The sequence below is a fragment of the Lytechinus pictus genome, chromosome 7 (genome assembly GCF_037042905.1).
Source record: "Lytechinus pictus isolate F3 Inbred chromosome 7, Lp3.0, whole genome shotgun sequence".
Classification (NCBI taxonomy): domain Eukaryota; kingdom Metazoa; phylum Echinodermata; class Echinoidea; order Temnopleuroida; family Toxopneustidae; genus Lytechinus; species Lytechinus pictus.
The window spans coordinates 30742944-30766453 of NC_087251.1; the positions used below are offsets into that span (position 1 = coordinate 30742944).

The 23510-nt window shown below is 36.4% G+C and overlaps 1 long non-coding RNA gene across 2 annotated transcripts; it reads right to left on the reverse strand.

The window, feature by feature from the left end:
- Positions 1 to 4575: 4575 nt before the first annotated feature.
- LOC135154755 (uncharacterized) lies at positions 4576 to 13322 on the reverse strand. Of its 2 annotated transcripts, none has more exons than XR_010294172.1 (4): positions 13199 to 13322; positions 9114 to 9299; positions 7672 to 7768; positions 4576 to 6928 (listed from the first exon to the last, which is right to left on the reverse strand). It is a non-coding gene; the product is annotated as an uncharacterized LOC135154755 (long non-coding RNA). The 2 variants fall into 2 exon arrangements; XR_010294173.1 differs by having other exon boundaries at positions 4577 to 6928; positions 9124 to 9299.
- Between the last annotated feature and the right edge of the window lie 10188 nt (positions 13323 to 23510).

Genomic DNA, 23510 nt, shown 5'->3' on the forward strand with positions numbered 1-23510 from the left:
TCATTTTTTCTGCTATTTTTACAATAAACTTTTTGTCAGGGTGAGCTTCCCCTTTAATGTGGAATTTCAAGCCGATTATGAATTGTTTTTTTATTGTGTGTTTTATTGATCGAATCAACAATAATCATGATATGTACATAGAATTTGATACAATTCAACATAAACAAAAAGAAAAGGGATAATAATAAAATAAAAAGACACGAGTAACTCTACAATAGAACTCAAACTCCTAAAAGTGACTGTAAAAGGACTTGGTAATCTACTCTACTATATAGTGGCAACAAATTAAAGCACTGTAAGGCCGGTGTAAAATGTACAATAATGTGAAAAGTATAAACAAGTCGGGAATGCAGGAAAAACTTTAACATATTCAAGTCTAAAGATTCAACATCACAGATCCATTTTCGAAAATGTGTGGGGAGCTTATTTTTCTTCTTTGCTAGATTATATTCCATTTAAGTTTGCTGCTTGAGAAAAGATTTAAAAACAATAACAGTGGGTAAATCATCATTGACAAGTGTAAATCAAATAAGTTACAAACTTATCTGAAGGGACACAAAATTACTTATCAAAATAGTAGTAGGGCCTAAAGATAAAATTTGGATCGTGTTTTCGTTGCAATAAGTGTAATAAAAACTGCCATATTGGTACTACTTTCATTTTACAAAATAAGAGAACAACAGTTTTTTTTTGTAACCTGTTTATTACAAAATGTAGTTTGGTGAATCCTTCCTGTTAATTTTATGTAAAAATCCATGAACTATACAAAACAGCTTAAAATAAGAACGTAATTTTGTTCTACTGAAAAACTAAAATTGATTTACAGGGGCCGCGGAAGGGTTTTCAAAGTGGGGGGGGGGGGGGGCTGACCATGCAAAAAAATCACAATCCTGTGGTCATTTTTTACGTTTTTGTACACGGTTTTGGAAAAAAGTGGGGGCTGAAGCCCCCCCGCTTCCGCGGCCCCTGATTTAGTGTATCTTTTCCCAATATTTTGCACCACGATTATCTTTGCTTTTTCCCAAAATTTATATTTTATTAGGAGGTGTTGGGTGTTAATAATACGATATGCATGAGAACTTACCTTTTTACCAGATAGTAGGCCCCAGTTTAGTAATAATAGTACATCAGGATTATATAACACAGGATCTTCTAGCCATCATCACGATGTATACTTTTATTTTTTTTAAAGAAGATTTTTTCCCCCTCAATTAATTTATGTCCCGAAAGGTGTCAGATATTGCAGAAACATTTTATTGTACCACTTTGTTTGACAAGACCTTGTCTCAGAGAATTTACAATTAAAAAGTCCGTTGTGAATCTGCTATTTGGGTGTTGCCCAACAATTAACCTGAATATAAGTTGATTATTGATTATGATTTAGTTCCAAATTACTTAAAACCTTTAGTATGTACAATTAAAAAGTCCGTAGTGAATCTGCTATTTGGGTGTTGCCCAACAATTAACCTGATTATAAGTTGATTATTGATTATGATTTAGTTCCAAATTACTTAAAACCTTTAGTATGTAAACGGCCCGTGAAATACAGGACACGGTATTCTTTACGATGCCCCCTCAGCTTCCCAAAGCTAGAATTGAACATAAAAGAAAATCTTTCGCATATGTCGGACCCACATTATTTAATGCACTTCCTTCAAATTTACAAGTTTGTACCTCCTTGTTAGTTTTTAAAAAAATATGCAAAGCCTTTCATACGAATTGATAAAGAGCGAAATTATATTCCATTGATTTACAATGCTATGTATGTTTAAATTGTCACTTCCCACTCTATATTTTAATGTTAATTGTTTCTGATGTTAGATATTTTGTATTTTTGATGTTGTTTGTTGTTGTTGTTGTTCATAGTTATCTTGACATGTATTTTAAACTGCAGGGCGCCTTTGTAAAGCAGTTTTAAGAACTGAACAGGCCTACCCTGCAGTATAAAATAAATAAAACAAAATAAATAAATAAATAAGTTGGTCTTTAGAAAAGCAGAAAAATTAAAGAAAATATTGGTGGAGGTTTGATGAAAATCTAAAAGAAAACAGTCCACAATATTTTGATGGATTTCATCAAACAATCACTAACAATTTCTGCAATTTCACATGTTTTTATTAAAACCAACTTACCCTAACGTTTGTTGTGTCGGCAGTGTCGGTAGTAGTAGTAGTAGTAGTAGAAGAAGAAGTAGTAGTATATATTAGTATAGTAGTTAGTAGTAGTAGTAGTAGTAGTACGTAGTAGTAGTAGTAGTAGTAGTACCCTTACAAAAATGTCCTGTGGTAATACCATATATTTACCATAGGACTTTACCACACGATTACCACATATATTGTTGTGTGGTAATGCTATGTCTTAATGTCCTGTGGTATTGTGTGGTAATGTGTGGTAATGTCGTGTGGTATTGTCCTGTGGTAAATTGGAACATTTACCACACAACATTACCACAGGAATACCACATGAATGGATTAATATACGGTAACATTTACCACACAAGGGATTAATTTACGGTAACAATTTTTACCACATACCAGTTACCACACACCAGATACCACATGCATTACCACACAACATTTACCACATAGATTACCACACACCATTTACCACATAGATTACCACACGACAGTTACCACACACCATTTACCACACACCAGTTACCACATGCATTACCACACACCATTTACCACACAAATTACCTCACATTTTACCACACACCAGTTACCACACGCGTTACCACACATCATTTACCACACGAATTACCTCACATTTTACCACACGCCTTACCACACAAATTACGTCACATTTTACCACACACCGGTTACCACATGCATTACTACACACAATTTACCACACGCGTTACCACATACACTACCACACACCAGTTACGTAACTGGTGTGTGGTAATGCATGTGGTAACTGGTGTGTGGTAAAATATGAGGTAATTCGTGTGGTAAATGGTGTGTGGTAAACACTCACCAGTTACCACATGCATTACAATTACCACACACGTTACCACAAAATGTGTGTGGTAACTAGTGTGATGGTATGTGTGATAACTGATGCATGATAATGTATGTAGCAACTGGTGTGTTGCAATGTGTGTGGTAACTGTTAGATACATCACAGATCATGGGTATGATTTTGGTAGCAGTAGAATGTGTTTATGACCCTATGGACTTTTATAAGATTAAAAAAATACAACACCTTCAATGAACAAACAACAAATTATTTTACAAGTGATATAGAAAGTACTGGTATTTAGCTCATAGAGTCATCAATTTACAATACTGGTTTACATTTGCTATTGACAAAAAATGTATAACAGCTGCTTTACTGTACAAACAGTGTGACATAACAGTAACTATCAAAGAAATTACAGTGCATATAAATACTTTTTAAAAAAGATACATTTCTTCTAAATACTTTAAAAAGTTACCTCAAAGGCTATCAGGCTTTTCAGCAAACCAAATTAACGACCATTGTAGTTTTTTTTGCAGGTCACACATACAGAATGGACTGATTACTCTTTGTTTTATGCTTAAAGACAAAAATGATTTAACTCGTAATCGTTTTTAAGAAAATGAACGAAACATAAGGATGTGTCTACAATAGGTAATATCAGTAGCTGCGTCAAAGTGCACTGTACTCAAAATTGCGTATAACAAAATGCATAATTATCCCAAGTTTACTTCAAGGCCGAAGGGCAAGTAGAAATAGACGAGAGATGATAATATGTATTTGGAGTCCACTCAGTTTAGAATAGTATTCAAAGGAACGAATAATTTGATCAATTTACGCACCAAAAATGAAAACTAGGACAATACCCTGGCATGTAATATCTGAATTAAAGGAAAATAACACCCAAAACATAATACCACATGATCCCATTGATAAATTCAGGACAATCAAAATGAATCCACTCATACCCTAATCCAATTACGGAGTACCACCTTTTCAAAGTTGGCCTCTTACAGTGTGGTTCGAAGTTTTTGGATGGAGGTCGCCATTTTCGCGGGGTTAGTTAGAAAATTATTACATCAGCGACGAACTACATCTCTAAACGTTTAGGCATTATATATTCTATTTTATCAATAACAAATCAAATGTACAGATAAAACTCATAAAAATATTAGTTAAAATTTGTTTAATATATGGTAGGTTCAAAATACAATTTGATGAGTTTTCATGATAAGATTTACACCCCAATTTCCGCTACCAATTTGTAAATCGTAGATTAGGGTGTAATTTTTATCATTAAAACTCATCAAGTCGTAATTTGAACCTATCATATAATATTAAACAAATTTTAATTGATATTTTATGAGTTTTATCTGTACATTTGATTTATTATCGATGAAATAGAATATATAATGCTCAAACGTTTAGAGATGTAGTTCGTCGCTGACGGAATAATCTCCATCCATAGACTTCGAACCAGAAGATGCCAACTTTGAAAAGGTGGTACTCCATACTGGGAAATCGGATTGGGGGTATATGAGTGGATTCATTTTCATTGTCCTGTATTTATCAATGGTATCATGTGGTATTATATTTTGGGTTTTATTTTCCTTTAAGATATTGTACTGGTTTATATCATGGCATTACAAAGTTCATCTGTAGTGCACACTGTGTCAAGTGCACAAAAAAAAAAATTCAGGGTTCCCACAGAAATTTGAAAACAGAATTCCATGACCTCTCCATGACTAAATTGCTGCTTTCCATGACTTAATTCCTTTCTGGCACAGTTTACAAAATCAGACATGTTATGATCATGAACACCAATTATATTAGAAGAGTACAATCACAGAGTATGAGAGTTGTGAGACATAAAAACTAGAAAGCTGTCATAGCCAAGAGGTAAACGCAATTCCAAGACTTTTCACATATCCCTGACTTTCCATGACCTATTTTTTCCAGGATTTTCCATGACTGTGGGAACCCTGTAATAATACTGCATTGACAGCTATCATTTTTAAAGTTAATTTCAATTTCCTTCAAACATTTTATTCATCTCTTTTTGGTTGGTCCTTGAATATATATACAAAACAATGTTTTGGCAGGTCGTCTATAAAAGCATGTACATCGTTAAAAAAAAGGCTTTTGGCAGGAACTTTTGGCAAATAGTCAACAGTATCAATGCATGTAAATTTGGGTGAAAGAATCATACATGTACATTAATTCTTAAGAAAAGTTTGTGGTTGTATTACACTATCACTTAGAGGTATTAAAAAGACAGCAGTTGCAGCAAACAATTATTTCATGAGAAATTGTCAAAATATTGTACATAATCTCTAGATCTGGTACATTAATGTAAACTTGTATCTTTGTAAAATCACTAATTTTGAACTTAAAATCAATTATTCTGATGATCACTAACACAGAAAAGCATATGTGGGACAGGACAGTGTATTATGATTGATTTGAAAAATACCTGATACCTTGATAGAATTACATGCTTATTTTGCTAATTTCTCAGCAATTACACATTTTCTTCCCGAGCTATAATTATGGCACATATCTTTTATATTTTGCTGGTAATTCTATTGGATTCTGTTCGAACTCATTTTAAGATTGTTACTACATGTACAACTGGTAATTTATCTTTAAAGGTGTACTTGTATATGATACGGGCTCAACATAATCTAAAATAAAGTAATTTTTACCATGCAAAATAGTGAAAATTTTATCAAAATCAGATAAAATTTAAAAAATAATATTTACAAAAATATTGGTCATCAACACATGCAAGTAGATACATGTAAGTTTATGATATCATGCCCACATTTTTATTGTTCTCATGTTACCAGATAAAATAATAATTTACTTCATGTGTGTAATAAGTATGTCTTCCAATCCCATGTAGCAAAAGAACTTCCAGCAATAATCAATACAGGTAAGTCACATCAATACAGTTTACAATCCGATTTGTTTCATTCTTGGTAAACAAAATTAAATGCACAATTTTATATACAAAATAATAAGCTGGGGATACGTGTACACGTAAAATGTACGTCAGTATGACATCATCAGCTTGCTACTTGCATATGCTTAGAGCTCTTTCACCAAAATAATGCAGAGGTTAGAATGTCATACATTACTTTATTATCCCTTGTCTAATTTGGATGAATTTTTCACTTTTGTTAAAAAGTAATAAAAGGCAATATCCATGGTTACCCTTATGCTTGACCTCAATGCGTGTTCGCTTTTACACAACACATTATTTTGCGAGATACAAAGCACTTTGAGATGCCATCCGTGAGATTTTAAAAAATTCAAATTACCAGGCAGTGACAGTATTGTTGTAAGTACAGAGCAAAGATCAGGAATATGGTAGGTCTTCTCAAATTGTATTTGGATTGATCCAAGGTTGTTGACAACTGGAGGAGAGGAAGGAGCTAATTCCATGGCCTTGGAGCAGTAGTGGAGAAAGTTGCATCACCAGTAGCTAATTTGTAGGTGCGTAATGATCACAAAAATAAAAAGGCAAGTGCGCCTAGAATGAAAATGACGCACAAGGGATTCCTTATAATACATGTAATCTGGATCTCTGTCATTGACTTTGAAAATCAGGAGACGGACACTGATGTTCATGTACATGTATATCCTTTCCTTGACTTGCAGCCAGCGAAGTTGGCGTATGGCAAATGGCACAATAGATGCAGCATTCTGTACTATCTGCAGTCAGTCCAGATCGCCCTAATTCAAGCACGAAGAGCATTACAATAGTCCAGTTTAGATCGCGCTAAACCACGGACTGCTTTGTGGCAAGTAGAAATATAAAAGGCACTTCCCATTGGCCTTTATTCTTCCAATCTGTTTGATGTTATACTGGTAGGGAGCAGGTTCCAATAGCACTATGAAAGGAGTTACGAAACCAGATGAATGGGTGCAGATTCAGGACACCTTCCATTTCAACTTAAGGCATCTGCAAAAATAACAGAAGAAGATCAACATAAAAGCCTTTCCTGCATTAACTATTTAATATTCATTAAAAACTACATGGTTTCAATATCAATTTCCAAACTTTTTAAAAAAATGATTAAAAAACAATGTGGGGTTTGCTACATGGACCTGGCCACAGAGGATTAACTATTGTTACTGGGGGTGCTGTAACAATGCTCAGCACCCCCAGTAACAATAGACTAATCCTCCATGGATAGGTCCCTGGTTTGCTACATATTTATACTTCAAATATTAACATGTAAAGTCAAGTCGGGGGATGGGGGCTTGATGCCCTCAAGATCTGCTGCACCTCCAAACCATCTCTGTATAGGGAAGGACATTTTAAAGTAATTTTTTTATTTTTAATATTTATATCAATTAAACATGATTTTAATTCATGCTTTTTTAAAATGTGTTTTAAATGGTTATGGGATAATTCCATCAGTTTGAATAAGAAATTACAAGTTGCCAATTTCACATAACGAAGATCAATTCTGATGTGATAATAAATGCATGTTAGGTGTTGATGTTTCACTTATGCCTATCTATTACGTTTGAATTGACAACAGCATGAACCTTGTAAGAGCATTAATTATTAGACAAGCTTTGTATCAGAGTGGTTACAAAATCAAAATTATTCAACTGCATCTCATGTTCATGTAAATAATCAAAATAACACAATAATTATGAAAAAATACCTTCCAAAAAGGATAAATTTGTACTCACCATTATATCTGCATGAATATTGTTCTTTTAGTCCACCTATAATGATACAGCTGATGAGAGTTTGAATGATGGTATCAAGATGGTGCTTCTACCAGGGCTGCAAAAGAGAGAAAAAAATAATAAAATGTTAACCTCAATCATGCCAAGAAATTGCAAAATGTACAAGTACATGTCCCAGCCATGGCACATGCACAGTAGGTAAGACGTAAAATATATGGTGAAGTAAGCCTAAGCCCTAAGGGTCCTACAAATAATTTTTTGCATGTGCCACTCATTAATGTGCATGCAATTTCAATGTTCAATTTTTACATGGAACTGTGACAGCAGTGTCAGTGTGAGGAACATATTAATGCAAAGAGTATCCAGCAACTGTCTGCAGCTTACTTTATGTCACTTCAATTTTTGTCTTTTTAACAATAATAATATGAATCTTTTAAAGTGCATACGGTAGCTTTCGTAATGGGCAGGAACCCTTTCAAATATGGCTGGCAAAATGAGGCATTTAGAAAACTCTGTAGGATTTTTCAGGTAAGTTATGGTCTAACTTTCAGATCTGAGAATTCTAGATCTAATCATCATCTTGATTTTTAACTTCCACAAATTAAAGACAATCTGTATAAAAGCTTTAAATATTCAATAGTAATAGGCCCTAAATGTGGTTAAGTTTAGGCCTTACATTATTTTTATTTTATTTTACTATCGGTAGGGCGTAGGCCTATGAATATATTATTATTCTTATACTTTATCTTTAGCAGTTTTAGAACACATTAAATTGAATAGATATTTGACAAAAAAATCTAACAAATTTTTAGGTAAAATTAGTTTTCTGGAATCACCAGATCAACCGTTGTGAAACTCTATTAGCGCCAAATTACACTCTAAACTTGTCATTAGAACGTCCAAACCGATACACGTCGGCCTGGAATCTAGTACTAGCACAATCAGCTATGCATTTGCACCAATTCCCTCTGTATTTTCTTGCATATGGACGTCTCTCGACTTAAGGTCATGTCATTGTGTTATATAGCTTGGGAATTGCAAAGCAAGTGATCCTTCGAAATGTTTACCTGCTTAAAATTAACATTTCTTAAGCCTTAATTTTGTATATTTAGATTACAAAGGCTTACAAATTGGAAAAATTAAATGTTTGCCCCAAAATTATTGTGGGAAAGGTGGATTTTTTAAGGGAAATCCATCTTTGTGTACCAAGTTCTACAGGCAACAGAGACTTGTCTAGGCTCCGTGAATGAAAATACCCTTTGTACAATGTAAAAATGATAAAAATATCATCACAGAGTCCTCTAAGTACAGTTAGGACCATTGACAGATAAGGTGCCCCAATATTGCGCACATCCGAATCTGCGCGATTCTGATAATGGAAGATAAGCAATGACTCCAAACAAAAAATAAACTTTACACCTGAAAGAGCCTACTGTACTTACTTAGTCTTACCTACTGCCCGATGCCTCCTGACATGTAGAGCAACAACAAAGGACCTCCACTCCTGGCGGCCAGTGGTTCTGGGCCGTCTCCTGGAAACTCCCCCGGGCTAGGTCATATTCACCGACTTCATCTCCTCCTCAAATGTGATGCCAGGACAGGTAGTTTTGGGTCTCCCTCTCTTTCTCCTGAAATGTCATAAACAGATCTATTCATCAAAAATCTGACTTAAAATGGTGGGAAAATAATGAATTTAGGGCATTGGCAAGAGTTCCATATGCACCCCCACTAAAATTGAAAATAAAAACATGAAGAAGGTTCAGAATAATATATCTAGCACAACATAGAACATATATGATGGGGGAGTGGATAGTACTAGGAGTGGAAATACATACTAAAATATGGCTTTATTCCGTCAAATTTCGAGCATGTATGGATGTATCTAGTGTGTGTAATTGTCCATAGACATCGGTTTATTTACTCAAGGGTCTGTGAGTCAAGTCTAGTCGAACTATTGGCTGATAATCGTTAAAATACCCCTTCCGGCATCAGCACTTCTCGCTAGCATAGCAGGAACAGGTCTTGACTGCAAATAAAACGAGGTGATCTCAAGTCCCAACTAAGGTGCCAACACAAGCACAAGGGTAAAAAAAATTATAGAAAAATCTGAAGTGAACGAACTGGAATGGAATTAAGTCTCAACAATCTTATTTTTTATCATGTTGGTGGGGGGTACATTGGAATGGCATATGGAACTCTTTCCAGGGCATTTCATGTGACGTCCTCAAAATGCAGCCTCTGTGACTGTGCTTTCTTATCGAAATCTTCGCATCATGCGTAATAGGTCTGTGTATAAAGTGAATAGGTGCGCAGACATCGGCCACTATTAGTATTACCCAGTTGTTGTGTGTCCGGACGATCAATTTTAGAAAGTCATTTGGAAAAAAATTACAAGCAAAGTTCCATCAATTTTTAGTACAAAATATTAGGAAATATTATAAAGAACAAAATAGAAGATGATAACAAGTATTGAATTCACATTTTTAGTGTAATCCAAAGATAAAAAGAAGGCTTCAAAAAGATAAACTGTCCGGACACCCGACCCCCATCCTACCAGTACCACTAACTTAATAATTTTGTTCAATTAAAATGTAATTATGGTCAGTTCCCCCATGTCTGCGCGGTCTCCCAAGTCTGCGCAGACATGGGATACCATTTTTTTTTTCAATCTGAGAGTGAGATTGAGAATGACTGCCCGAGGTTTTTTCAAGAAAATCTTATATTTTCTTTCATTTTTAATAAGAAATTTGGTACACTGACTTACTCTTAATAATATAAGGAACACTATTAACCAAAAGATTTTGTGGAACAACTGCAGAATACCCGGACACTGCGTTACCTTATCGTTGGAGAGCCAGCGCACAACGATGTACTTAAGCTATCAAATCAGAAAATCAGCTATAATAAATAATTGAATGATTTACAACTTACAAGTATTTTTTGAATAGATTCTAAGTGTTCAGACTGCACTGTATGTAACGCTAACGATGCGAGCGCGCGCGATTAGTATGTAGACCAACAGTGTCCGCGATGCCAACGCGTAAATGATGTGTATATTTTCGTAGTACGTGTAGGCCAACACAGTCCGCGATGCTAGCGGTGCGTTGGTGTCCGTAGTACAGGCCAACACTGCCCGCGATGCCAACGATCTATATATATATCTGTGTGCATCTGTAGTATGTAGGCCGACATTGCCCGCGATGCCAACGATGTGTATATTTTCGTAGTACGTGTAGGCCAACACAGTCCGCGATGGTAGCGGTGTGTTGGTGTCTGTAGTCGGTACAGGCCAACACTGCCCTCGATGCCAACGATCTATATCTGTGTTCTGTAGTATGTAGACCAACAGTGTCCGCGATGCCAACGATGTGTATATTTCCGTAGTATGTGTAGACCAACATTGCCCGCGATGCCAACGATGTGTTGGTGTCTGTAGTACAGGCCAACATTGCCCTCGATGCCAACGATGCGATCATATCTGTAGTTGCCTATGTAAACCAACATTGCCCGCCATGGCAACGATGTGTTGGTGTCTGTAGTACATGCCAACAGTGCCCGCGATGCCAACGATGCGATCATATCTGTAGTTTCCTATGTAGACCAACATTGCCCGCGATGCCAACGATGTGTTGGTGTCTGTACTGTAGAGTACAGGCTAACATTGCCCTCGATGCCAACGATGTGAATGTATCTTTAGTAGGTATAGGCCAACAGCGCCCGCGATGCCAACGATGTGTTGGTGCCTGTAGTAGATGCCAACAGTGCCAACGATGCCAACAATGTAAATGTATCTTTAGTACGTATAGGCCAACAGCGCCGGCCAGGATGCCAACGATGTGTTGGTGTCTGTAGTATAGGCCAACCTTGCCCGCGATGCCAACGATGTGAATGTATCTTTAGTAGGTATAGGCCAACAGCGCCCGCGATGCCAACGATGTGTTGGTGCCTGTAGTAGATGCCAACAGTGCCAACGATGCCAACAATGTAAATGTATCTTTAGTACGTATAGGCCAACAGCGCCGGCCAGGATGCCAACGATGTGAATATGCCTGTTGTAGAGGCCAACATTGCCGGCGATGCCAACGATGTGAATATAACCCTAACCCTACCCTAACCCTAACCCTAAACCCTAACCCTAAACCCTAACCCTAACCCTAACCCTAAACCCTAAACCCTAACCCTAACCCTAACCATAACCCTAAACCCTAACCCTAAACCCTAACCCTAACCCTAACCCTAACCCTAAACCCTAACCCTAACCCTAACCCTAACCCTAATTGAATTCAATTCCCATTGAATTCAATTCCCATTGAATTCCTTCAATGGGAATTAAAACTTTATTTCATATTTTAATGAAGAAAAAATGAAAATATTTCATGTATAAAAAATACAAAAGAAATAGAGAGTGAATGACATCGATCACCTCACTAACCAGGATATGCATATATTAAACTGTTTTGTGAAACCATACTTTGAAACGCTTGCCAACGATGTTTTGAATGTTGCATTGCACGGTCACATCGTTGGTCGTTGGCTAGCGGCGCACCCAACGATGTATAGCAATAGCTAGTAGTAGTAGGTAATTTAAAAGAGTGTATTAATATTGTACTATTGCACCTTCACATCGTGGGTCGTTGGTTAGCCAACGATGTTTTAAATGTTACATGGCACCGTCACATCGTTGGTCGTTGGCTAGCGATGTTTTGAATATTATATTGCACCGTCCGTACCGTCACAACGTGGGTCGTTGGCTAGCAGCGCACCCAACGATGTTTAATTATAGCTCTAGTAGTAGTCAAAGGGCAAAGGTCATTACGTATGGCCTGGATGCATTGCTCGTACGTACCGTCATACGTACGTACGTACGTAGTATAGTAGTAGTAGTAGTACCAGTAATGCATGTACGTATATAATAGTATGGATATATCTAGGCTACATACCATTGAATTAGTATATAGCTATAGGTCTTGACATCGTTGTGTTGGCTGACCAACGATTGGGTAGTGAGCAGTGTCGGGGTATTCTGCACTGCAGTTAAGCCGATTTTGTGAAATAAGACGAAATTCATGTTAAATCTTAACTCAAATTGTTAGGTGCGCAGACTTGGGGCCCACCATCATAAATGACCATCATCATGACCATGGGCATGGCATGACTGGCCGAGATATTTTCCCAAGAAAATCAATTATTTCTCTTAATTTTTTTATGAGACTTTTTGCACACTTACTCATAAGAATACAAGGAACATCATCAATTGAAAGATTTTGTAAAATAACAGGAAATTCACGTTAAATCTAAACTCAAATCGTTTAGCCTTTAGGTGTGCTGTGTGCAGACTTGAGACCACCAGCCAGTGGTCCACATCACAGCAGCGAGCAGGCGCTCAGGGCCGGGCGAGCGCCCGGTTAGACAGGATGGGATCGCCAGTGTCATGTCATTTTCATTAACGAAATCTGTAGCTAGTTGCAAGCCGGGGCATTTAACAAACTACGAAAAGAAAATCATAGAAAATGGTTATCTAACTTACTGTTTAGCCTACTGCAAATGTCTTCGAAGTCGTTGCCCATATCTAACCCGTATTCTTTAAGTAGTTGAATTATTAACGGCCTTCTTCGTCACACTTCTCGATCGAGCTCAATAAACTGCAACGCAACGCAAACGGAATTCTTTTCAAATGTTGGCGGTAAGTGCGCATGCGCAAGCCTGTCGCCGCCCACCCCCCCCCCCCTTCTCCCCGGCGAATCAATTTTTAATTTTGATAGGGGGTGAGCTGAGGGGGGTCTAAGTTATGGGTGTGATAACTTTTTTTGTGTGGTATTTCTGATTTTCAACAGAAGGGCAATAACACACAAATACCACATATTTGAATTGACATTACTACACAATGGGCTAATGTGGTAACATGCATGCTTTCATGTGGTAATTTTGATTTACCACGTACAGCAGTATAACAATACCACTTGCACAAATACCACATATTTGAATTGACATTACCACACAATGGCATCATGTGGTATTGCATTCATGCGGTAAGTTTGATTTACCACAGAAGTATAACAATACCACACAAATACCACATATTTGAATTTACATTACCACACAATGGCATCGTGAGGTAAATGCATTCGTGTGGTAATTTTGATTTACCACAGAAGTATACAATACCACACAAATACCACATATTTGAATTTACATTACCACACAATGGCATCGTGAGGTAAATGCATTCGTGTGGTAATTTTGATTTACCACAGAAGTATACAATACCACACAAATACCACATATTTGAATTTACATTACCACACAATGGCATCATGAGGTAACATGCATTCCTGTGGTAATTTTGATTTACCACAGAAATATAACAATACCACACAAATACCACATATTTGAATTTACATTACCACACAATGGCATCATGAGGTAACATCATGCATTCATGTGGTAATTTTGATTTACCACAGAAGTACCACATAGACAACAAATTACCACAGCTACCAGCTGACGTTACCACACAAGGATATGGAAAATTACCACAGATGTTCATGTGGTAACCATGTGGTAACCTACATTCATATGGTAATTCGTGTGGTAAAGCCGGGTACCACACAGATATACCACACGACATTTTCGTAAGGGTAGTAGTAGTAGTAGTAGTAGTAGTAGTAGTAGTAGTAGTAGTAGTAGTAGTAGTAGTAGTAGTAGTAGTAGTAGTAGTAGTAGTAGTAGTAGTAGTAGTAGTAGTAGTAGTAGTATAGTATAGAAGTCACAACATTTGATTTTTGTATACAATAACAAATATTGGGTAAAAGTGCTCCATGAGGGTAATTATTTGTCCAACCAAAATTGGGCATTATTTTGCCCATTCTAAAATTGCTGCTTATTTTTTAACCTTACTGGACAATATGCTTCCAGCATTGGGTAAAATGCTGCCCCAATTGGTTGGACGTATAATTACTTACCCTCGTGGCTAAAAATTTTACCAAATATTTTATACATTGTAATAGTTATGATTCGCTTTGCTCGCCGGCATTTTTTTATATAGATTTTGCCCGATTCGCAATATCTGGACCTCTCAAAAATTTTGGCCTGCCGCTGTCGTCTCCGTACAAAGTCACCATTGGTATGGTCACTGTGTCATTATCATCTTTATTATCATTAAATATCTTAATCATCGTCATAATGCCGATGCATCAGCACTTTGAAACACGGATGACTATACAATCTGTTTGTTGATTAAATAAACTTGTTGAAATTCAAGAGTATGACAGTTTGGACATTGTACCTTTTCATCATTTTAATCCAATACGTCGGCTATATTTCCCGAAATATCTCAAATATACCCAATACTACTCGCGGTATATAATGGCGGGATGCAATAATTTTATTTCTGCAACAAAATTTTTACCAAACAATTTGGTATCTAAATCCATTCTTTAATAAAAAAAAAATGTTCTTCGAGTACGACAGTATCTGATGTAGTAATTAAAACAATTTCAAGTTTTCTGCATTACCCTTGATACCCGCCCTGCATGTGGATATAGGCCCACACAAGTTCTACTTTGGTAATGTTGTACCAACGGCCTCATCACTTAGTCATTTTTACTGTATAGTTTCGCAGTACATTTTCAAAAGGACATTTTATATTTCAAATTTCCGTCCTCGGCCATCCCCATATATTCTCCCTCTTTTTTTTCCTCGGCGAAGGGATTTTTTTTTTAATTTGCTGACAAGGATAAACCTCAAATGACTGAATGTTGTTTATGTCTTATTTTCATTTCCCAGTAGGTCCTACATTAATAATAATAATAATAATATGCATTTATATAGCGCCAACTATCTAGAAATATTCTATTCCGAGGCGCGATGTTATCATTATTACCCCGGCATTAGCTCGAGCTTTCATTCAAGATGGTAAAGGTTCAAAATTCTTTTTTTTTTCTAAATATAGTCACCCAATTAAGGTATGATAAGATGAGACAATCAACAAAATATCCTTTCATGGCAAAAACAGCAAAGTTTACATAGAGAAATTTAAAAAATATATTATGTAACATTCAGCAATTAATTCATTTTCAATTGCTGCATTACCAGGGCTGCATTACTATTATTACCCAAGATTTCATGCAGCATAGCTGCCAATAAGACGTTCCAGCATTTTTGAGGTACCCATATATTTGACAAGCAACAAAAAAAAAAGTCTTAAATTTCAAAAGAGGGGGCACACCTCTGTTTTAATGGCATTTTTACATTACATTTTTTTAAATTTTGCTTCTGCATGGATCCGCGCCTGAGGGGCCAAATATATGGCTTAAAAAAATTGCTAGTGAAGCGAGCAAGCATACATTTGGAGTTTTTTTTTTATTGAAAACCTAATTTTGTGATAGATCATTAATCAGGATCATCAATTCATAAGTTCTTAGTAATTTCTAGATGATCCTTACTAAATATTCTTTTAAGTGTTCTTAGATATGTCATTTTTTGCTTTTATATGAAATATTCAACATTTCTCGATTTGTAGGTCTGTTTTTATGAAAGTGGTAGGTAGATGAAGTTTCAATTTAAATTACAATATTGATTTATGATTTTCTATAAATTTGTCAAGAATGCAGAAATAAAATAATAATAATAAAACATTAATTGTTATCCCTTGTACAAAATAGTGTTTTGTTTGTATGATTTATTTTATCTGTTCAAATCATCATTCAGCTTGGAGTAGCTGATTGATGCATTCACTTTTGAATGGGGAGGGGGTGGGGCGCTTAATACTTATAATTTGTTCTTCATTTTCCAGCCAATTGTAAAAATAACCTATGGTTTGGGGTATCATTATCACCTCCCCCCCCCCCCCCCCCCCCCCCCCCCCCCCCAATGTGAGGACCTAGCTGTGTAGTTCTCCCTAGTTCTGTGATCATAGGAAAGGCAGGCAAGCGCAAACTTCCTACGATTAAAAAATATAGTTTTCTTCATAGCGCACAGGCGAGGCTTGCGCTGGAAAAGATACGGTAAGCTGCGAATGGAGTTTATTGCGAACCCGTGATGATCAATGAAAACAGTTGTCAATATCAGGGCCAGGGAACCAATGCTATCTAGATTTGATGGGTACGTATCTCAAAGTTTTATTATGTATGTTCACTAAACTTAAGTTTTGGGAAAACTGATTTAGAGTGTTGCCTTCGCCCTTCTCGATACAAAACCGATGAAGATGACTCAAAGTGTCAAACCATCGCGCACAGACTGATTGATTGATTTGACTGTGCACATGAATGCAGGCCTATCTATATAGCGGGTTGGCCTGCATTCATGTGTATTGCGCCTTTTGCGGGCTGTTTATTAATCAATGTTATTGTTACTGTTAGTGTTGAATGTCGTCATGGTCATTGACGATTGTTAGTATCACTGATTTTGGGAGATTATCTGAAAAACATATTACACATTTTCAACATCATAAGGTGAAAGATTAGTAGTCACAGCAAAAGATTCAAAATATTATTTCATGAGAAAGTCTTTTAGTTTTAAAATAAAATAAAAATAAATCAAGCCAGGTGAATTGTCACAATTTTTAGGCTAACCCAGCCGTCAGGGTCAGGGAGCTCTGTGTAATATTACTAATACTAGGCAGACATGGCTCCCGGGGGGAGGGGGCCAGTACACGTGTGACCAAAAAACGTGATCAAAGGGGTGTTTTTTCACCTCGTTAAGGGTATCAAAAACACAGATTTTCAAGAAAAAGGGTGGTTTTGAAAGACTGGTCAATGGGTAATCGTGGGGTCAAACGTATTTAGGGTATATTTTTTCCCCAAAGCTTTTTTTTTATTTTTTAAAGACTAGCCAAACATGTAAAGTTTAGGTTATGTTTTTTCCCCGAGGTCATATTTTGGCAACAACTTGTTTAGGGGCCAAAATGTGTATGGCAAGTTCCCCCAAGTCTGCGCAGTCCCCCTTGTCTGCGCACACGCGTATTTGCGCGATTCTAGTAAAAGAAGATACGCAACGAACACAGACTTTACACATGCAATACATAGACAGGTATTCATAAAAAAATCTGACTCAAAATGGTGGAAAAATATGAAATTTGGGCATTTCATGTGACGGCCTCAAAATGCGGCCTTTCTCATCAAAATCCCTGAATCGTGTGCAAAGTGAATGAGTGCGCAGACATGGGGTACCATTTTTTTTTCAATCTGAAAATGACTGCCCGAGGTTTTTTCAAGAAAATCCTATATTTTCTTTCATTTTTCAATGAGAAATTTGGTACACTTACTCATGATAATATAAGGAACCTTATTAACTGCAAGATTTTGTGAAATAAGAAGAAATTCATGTGAAATCTTAACTCAAATTGTTAGGTGCGCAGACTTAGGGCCCACCATCATAAATAAATAAAGCCAGCGAAAAACTTGTTTTAGGGGGTTATTTTGCACACAGAAAAAACTTGTTTAGGGGGTGTTTGGAAATTACTTGGTCACGCGTGTGTACAGCAATAACAGGTGCGCCTCTACTGATAAAAGGGGAAAAAATAAATTATGCACTTACCTTGATTATAATATGGATGGATTATTGTGACACATAATCCTGACATCGAGGCACAAACTGGACCCTAAAAAAAGAGAAAAGTTAGACCTCCATGTCGCGTTCGTTCTCGGTATCAACCGGCCATTTTGTTTTCAATTTTGAAAGAAAGAGAACGAACGAGACAAAACTTTTCCATTTTTTTGAGGGTCCAGTTTGTGCCAGAGCTCCCTGGCTTATGTTTAGGCCTAAGTTGGATTGGAATCTAGATCTATATTGTTTTTCTAACGTTCAGACTCTAGCCTAACTTAGAATAGTATTACGTTAAGATTAAGAGTAAGACCCAGATTTCCTAAGTAGTCTCGGGGCTTCTGGAGAGTAAAAGTAGTATTACTGACGTAGGCTTACTCTCCATGAAGCCTGGGTCTGCATACCATTGCTTTCCACGCACCGACGAAGTTGGAAACAATAATGTTGCGCCAAAATACTAGTTATTATTATTTTTTGCTCAAACTTGTGTAAATGGCCTACAATTTTGAAAACCGGTGTTCGACAGCTTTAATTCGATCGAACATCGATGCATCGAATTTTGAAGGCGGGGAAATCGAGTCATTTTTTTGTTGCTCCGGCCGTCGCCTCGATGCGCTATGCACGCACTGCATGCACTGATGGTATGCGCTGGCGGGGTGAGCGTTGCACAAGCAGATGACGGAGCAAATTTCGTTTGTATTTTCCATCATCACAAAACACAAAAAAGGCCGGGTACCAATGCAGAATTCTTCCCAAAATATCTCCAACGATGATATTTGCAGATGACAACATATAAGTTTAAAACGAAACAATATAAAAGACATGAATCACGCACAGTCGATCCGAATGATTTTCGATCAACTAGCACTTGCAGTCCAGACTCGCACAGACCAGCCCCGTACACTCACTCTCCCGAAACGACAGGCGTGCTTGCCAGCGCCAGCAAACAAGTGCGACCAGTGGAGAGCGCTGTAACTTGCCTGAGATTGTGTAGTTGGCGAGGTAGTTGGATCCAAAATGAGCTCCAAATAAATTGATGGGAATAAATACGTAATTTTCTCTGGATGGTCATTTGAATTGCTATTCAATGCTGATATAACGATTGTGAGGAAATATTGTGGAATATGAGTTATGACGATGTTCGAGAATTAATCCTGATATGATAATCCATTCTTTATTTCAGAGTCAGACACAAGAGCATGCGCTCGAAATAAATACGAATGTCTCGGATCGAGCTCTAAATTCATGTAAATTATTATTGGATGTTAAATAATTACGATTTAATAAGATTTTATGGCCATACTAAAAATAATGACGATGTCAGCAAAGTATGTTATGTTTATATGGAAGAATTAATAGTATTATACTGGCATTATCTTTATTTTTATTCCATCTCTGGACGACGTCTCCGAGCTCCGAGAAAAGAAGCACAATGCGCATGCGTGTTCGATGACGTATGATATATTTTCAATTCATGAAATCAGAGCCCAAAGTTGGGCACAAACTAGCTTCAAATTGATGGGAAAAAATATCAAACGCAATTTTCTCTGTTTTGTCATGTAAAATGTTATTATATGGTGATATTACGATCTTGAAAAGAGTTTCTGCATGTTGACAATGTTCGAGAATCAATCCTGACGTGATAATTATTTTTTTAGACAAGTGCACTCACTCAAGTCGATCGTCATGTGATGTCCGTCATTGAAAATTGATACGAAATACAAACGTTTCACATCAAGCTCTGAATTCATGATTATCATATGCAAATTCTTGTTAATTATTACAATTAAATCGTGTTCTATGGTCATGATATTAATATTGTTCATGAAAGCAAGATTTATTTTACGTTGATCGCGCCAATTTTCCGGCCATTTTCTGGTTTGATTAAAGCACAGTACTGCGCATGCACGATCGATGGCGACTTCCATTCATGAATTCATCGTGCATTATCTCTGCATGAGCAGACGAGTAAGACTCGAACTATGATCGAAATAAATTTTTAAATTAAAGGTGAATAGGCATCATAATTACACAATCGGTTTCTTTTTGGGGGCAATATAAATCAAGTAGACCTGTAGTAGTCAAGTTGGACATTACTGTTTATTTTGATGATTGATTGTGTGAACCAAATGAATCAGCCGGCCGACGTATTTTTTTTTCCTTTTTTTTTTCGATGCACCGATTTTGCAAAATCTGCACCGGCGCTCGATGACATCGATCGAACACCGATTTTAAAATCGATTCGACTCAGGCTTACCAAATATGATTATTTTTTTTCATAAAATGATGTTTAAATTCATTAATATATTAAAAGTAGAGGAGCGTTTACTTATATATGTTGTTGTCGCCATCTTGCCGTCTTTGTCATCGTAGCCAAAGATACTAGAGGCGTATAGAGGGCGACAATATCATGAGCTGTGCCAACTGAGATAAAAAAAAAAAATACTTGCGTCGATAAATATCATGAATCATAAAATATCATGAAGTGATTTCATGATATTTATTAGCCAATGCAAGTATTTTACAATCCATGATATTTATTTGCAAGGAGGCAGATATAAGGTAGATGTGTAGAATATTGTGACTCAATAAATTTGTGGTCTTTTAATCTAGTAACTGTCAAAAAAAATTTAAGTTCTTTGGAAATAGGGTCTGTTAAATTGTATGGAGTGCTGTAATGTGGTTGTATGTGCTAGGAAATATATAGGCCTATTTCAGGTCTAGTATAAGAGGTTATTCTAGGAGGAGTATGGGGATCAGATACAGTACAAGCAGAAAAATAACATCTTCGTTTACGATGTTTTTTTTTCTCCAAATTTATGCAATAAATAGCACAGATCAGATTCCCATGTTTCGATTGGCGACTCTGATTCAATTCGCGTATATATCGGCGAACAACGAATACGACGGTTTTACATTTGCTCATTTGCACCCTTCTTTTGAAACCAACCACCCGCGATACACTAAGTTTACGGCCGATTCCTGTCGTGGTGGCGAAATATTTTTACTCTTCCAAATCAGTTCTATGATGTCAACATGCTAAATCATCGTCTCACTACTTCCACTGCGAGCTCCGGCACATGATTCGACGATCGACGACGGATATTTGTTCGAAAGCCGTTTCCTATCAGAAACGGGGCGGGTTCGTGTCTAGTCAAAACAATTTTGATCAATTCTACTAAATTTTTACCCTTTTTTCCTTCTTTTTTTTTTTGTAAAATCTATTCTTACCGTTCCTATGGACACTGTGCCTACTCTCATGCGCGTATCGTTTGTAATACGTAATAATTTTAATGCGCGCAAGGTGGTCGGTTTCAAAAGAGGTGGTCGATATGTGGTGGTCTCACTATACATGTATTCGTAGATTTTTTGTCATTATTTTGTCTATGAATAGAACTGTAATTGTGAATTTGGTTTTCTCAATATTCTAAGATATAGTAGGGGAGATCGGTGTTAGTTGGAATGCGGGGTTAGTTGAAACATTGTAATTTTCTTTAACGCCTTTAAATAAATTTATGCAATGCTGCCCTCAATTTATTGCTATTATCAACAGCCATCCACCATATTACAGACAACACATGTGCAATAAGCCTGGTGAAGTTAGAAAGGAATTTTTGTTTTTTCACCTGAGAATTTTTTTTATCTTTCAGAAATTTGTTATTATCTCAGAGAAGTTTATAGATAAAGTTGGCCTGTATAATGGACACTTGTACCAAGCTACAAATTAAGGTTATTAATATGCCATGGTGAAGTCTCTTTTTTGTGCTGTAAGCTTATAAATGTCAAATGGGCCTTTGGGGTTATTTGGAACAAAATTGAAGGGGCCAGTTGGAACATGTTCCAACTTACCCCAAACATAATTATGAATAAAAACATTGGATATGAGAAAAAAATATATACAGAATTTCACACTCTTCTGAACATGTATTGTATACCATGCTTGTTTTGTTCTCAGTTAGGTCTGAGTGTGCATTTAAGACCTATTGTAGGCCCCTAATGCAATATTAACCCTTATCAAATTGGGGGGGGGTCAATTTGAGCCCCCCCCCCTCGACAAATTTCGTCACTGCCGTCACGCTCACTGACTTTTTAACTTTCAAGTCTTGCACATCATTTGAGACCAAATTTGCGATGCCTGGGTGCGCGGTTTCGAAATTATGCAACATTTTGTACGTGCATGTCGGACCAAAAATTGCTCAAAAACGTGATTCCACGATTCCACGTACAAGGTCAGTGCAAATTGTGTTTTTCAACCAAAAATCATAAATGTATGATTATTTTTACTTTTGTTGGTTCAAATGGATTTGTTTTATGCTATTTACATGTATGATCGCAAAAGAGTCCCTGACAAAGTTCATTGGAAAACACACACAAAAAAAGGTTCGAAAAAACAAAGAAATACAAATTTAAAAACAAAAAATACATAAGAAATTATATTTCTTGCAATTTTTGTGGATATTTGTTATAAAGGTAAAAATTGATACTCTCACCAAAAAGTAGCATTCTACTAGCTTAATAAATGGAGTGAAAGGCAAAAACATACACACATAAAAATCAGGGCAAATTTCATATGCTTATTTGCATAATTAAGTAATAAAAAATATAAACAATTAATTTTTATCATGTAAATTTTATGCAGAAGTACATGAAATTGCTGATAGAATGATAGAGTGTCCAAACCTGTGGACTTTTCAAAAATATTCTTCAGGCTTAAATTTGCTCACAAAATATTCACAATTTATAGATTGTAAACTATAAAATCATTGACGAAAATGTGAAGTAGGTCAAGGGCTTTTGCCGGTATCGCGATCTCAAAGTTCTATTCCGATCGACGAATGCGCGCTGTGCTGGAAAACCGTTCTGAAAAAGTGTGACCTACATGTAACTTTGCGGACCAAAGTTTTTGAGGAGATTTAAACAAAAAACTTGAGCTCAAAAGGTACAATATTTTTATCAGATTGACTACAAAATGTTATAGAATCAGTCAATACCACATTGAACTCACATTTTCGAAGATATCTGCTTGCAAAATGCCGATAGCGTGATGCTTGTTGAGAATATCAGATTTCTTCGGAACGGGCGCTAACGGTGACAAATTTGCCGATCTTTTGTCTATATTTTCATGAATACTGAACTTCCTAAAGAAACTTACGTCAAAGGGTTTATTCAGGTTGCTTTTCACGTTGATGATGTCAGATTTTAACAATGTTGGCTAGTTTTTGAGATAATGACCGTATGCGAAGTTTGGACTCACTGCCATACACAATTGCATGTAAAATCAAACGCACACAAATAAG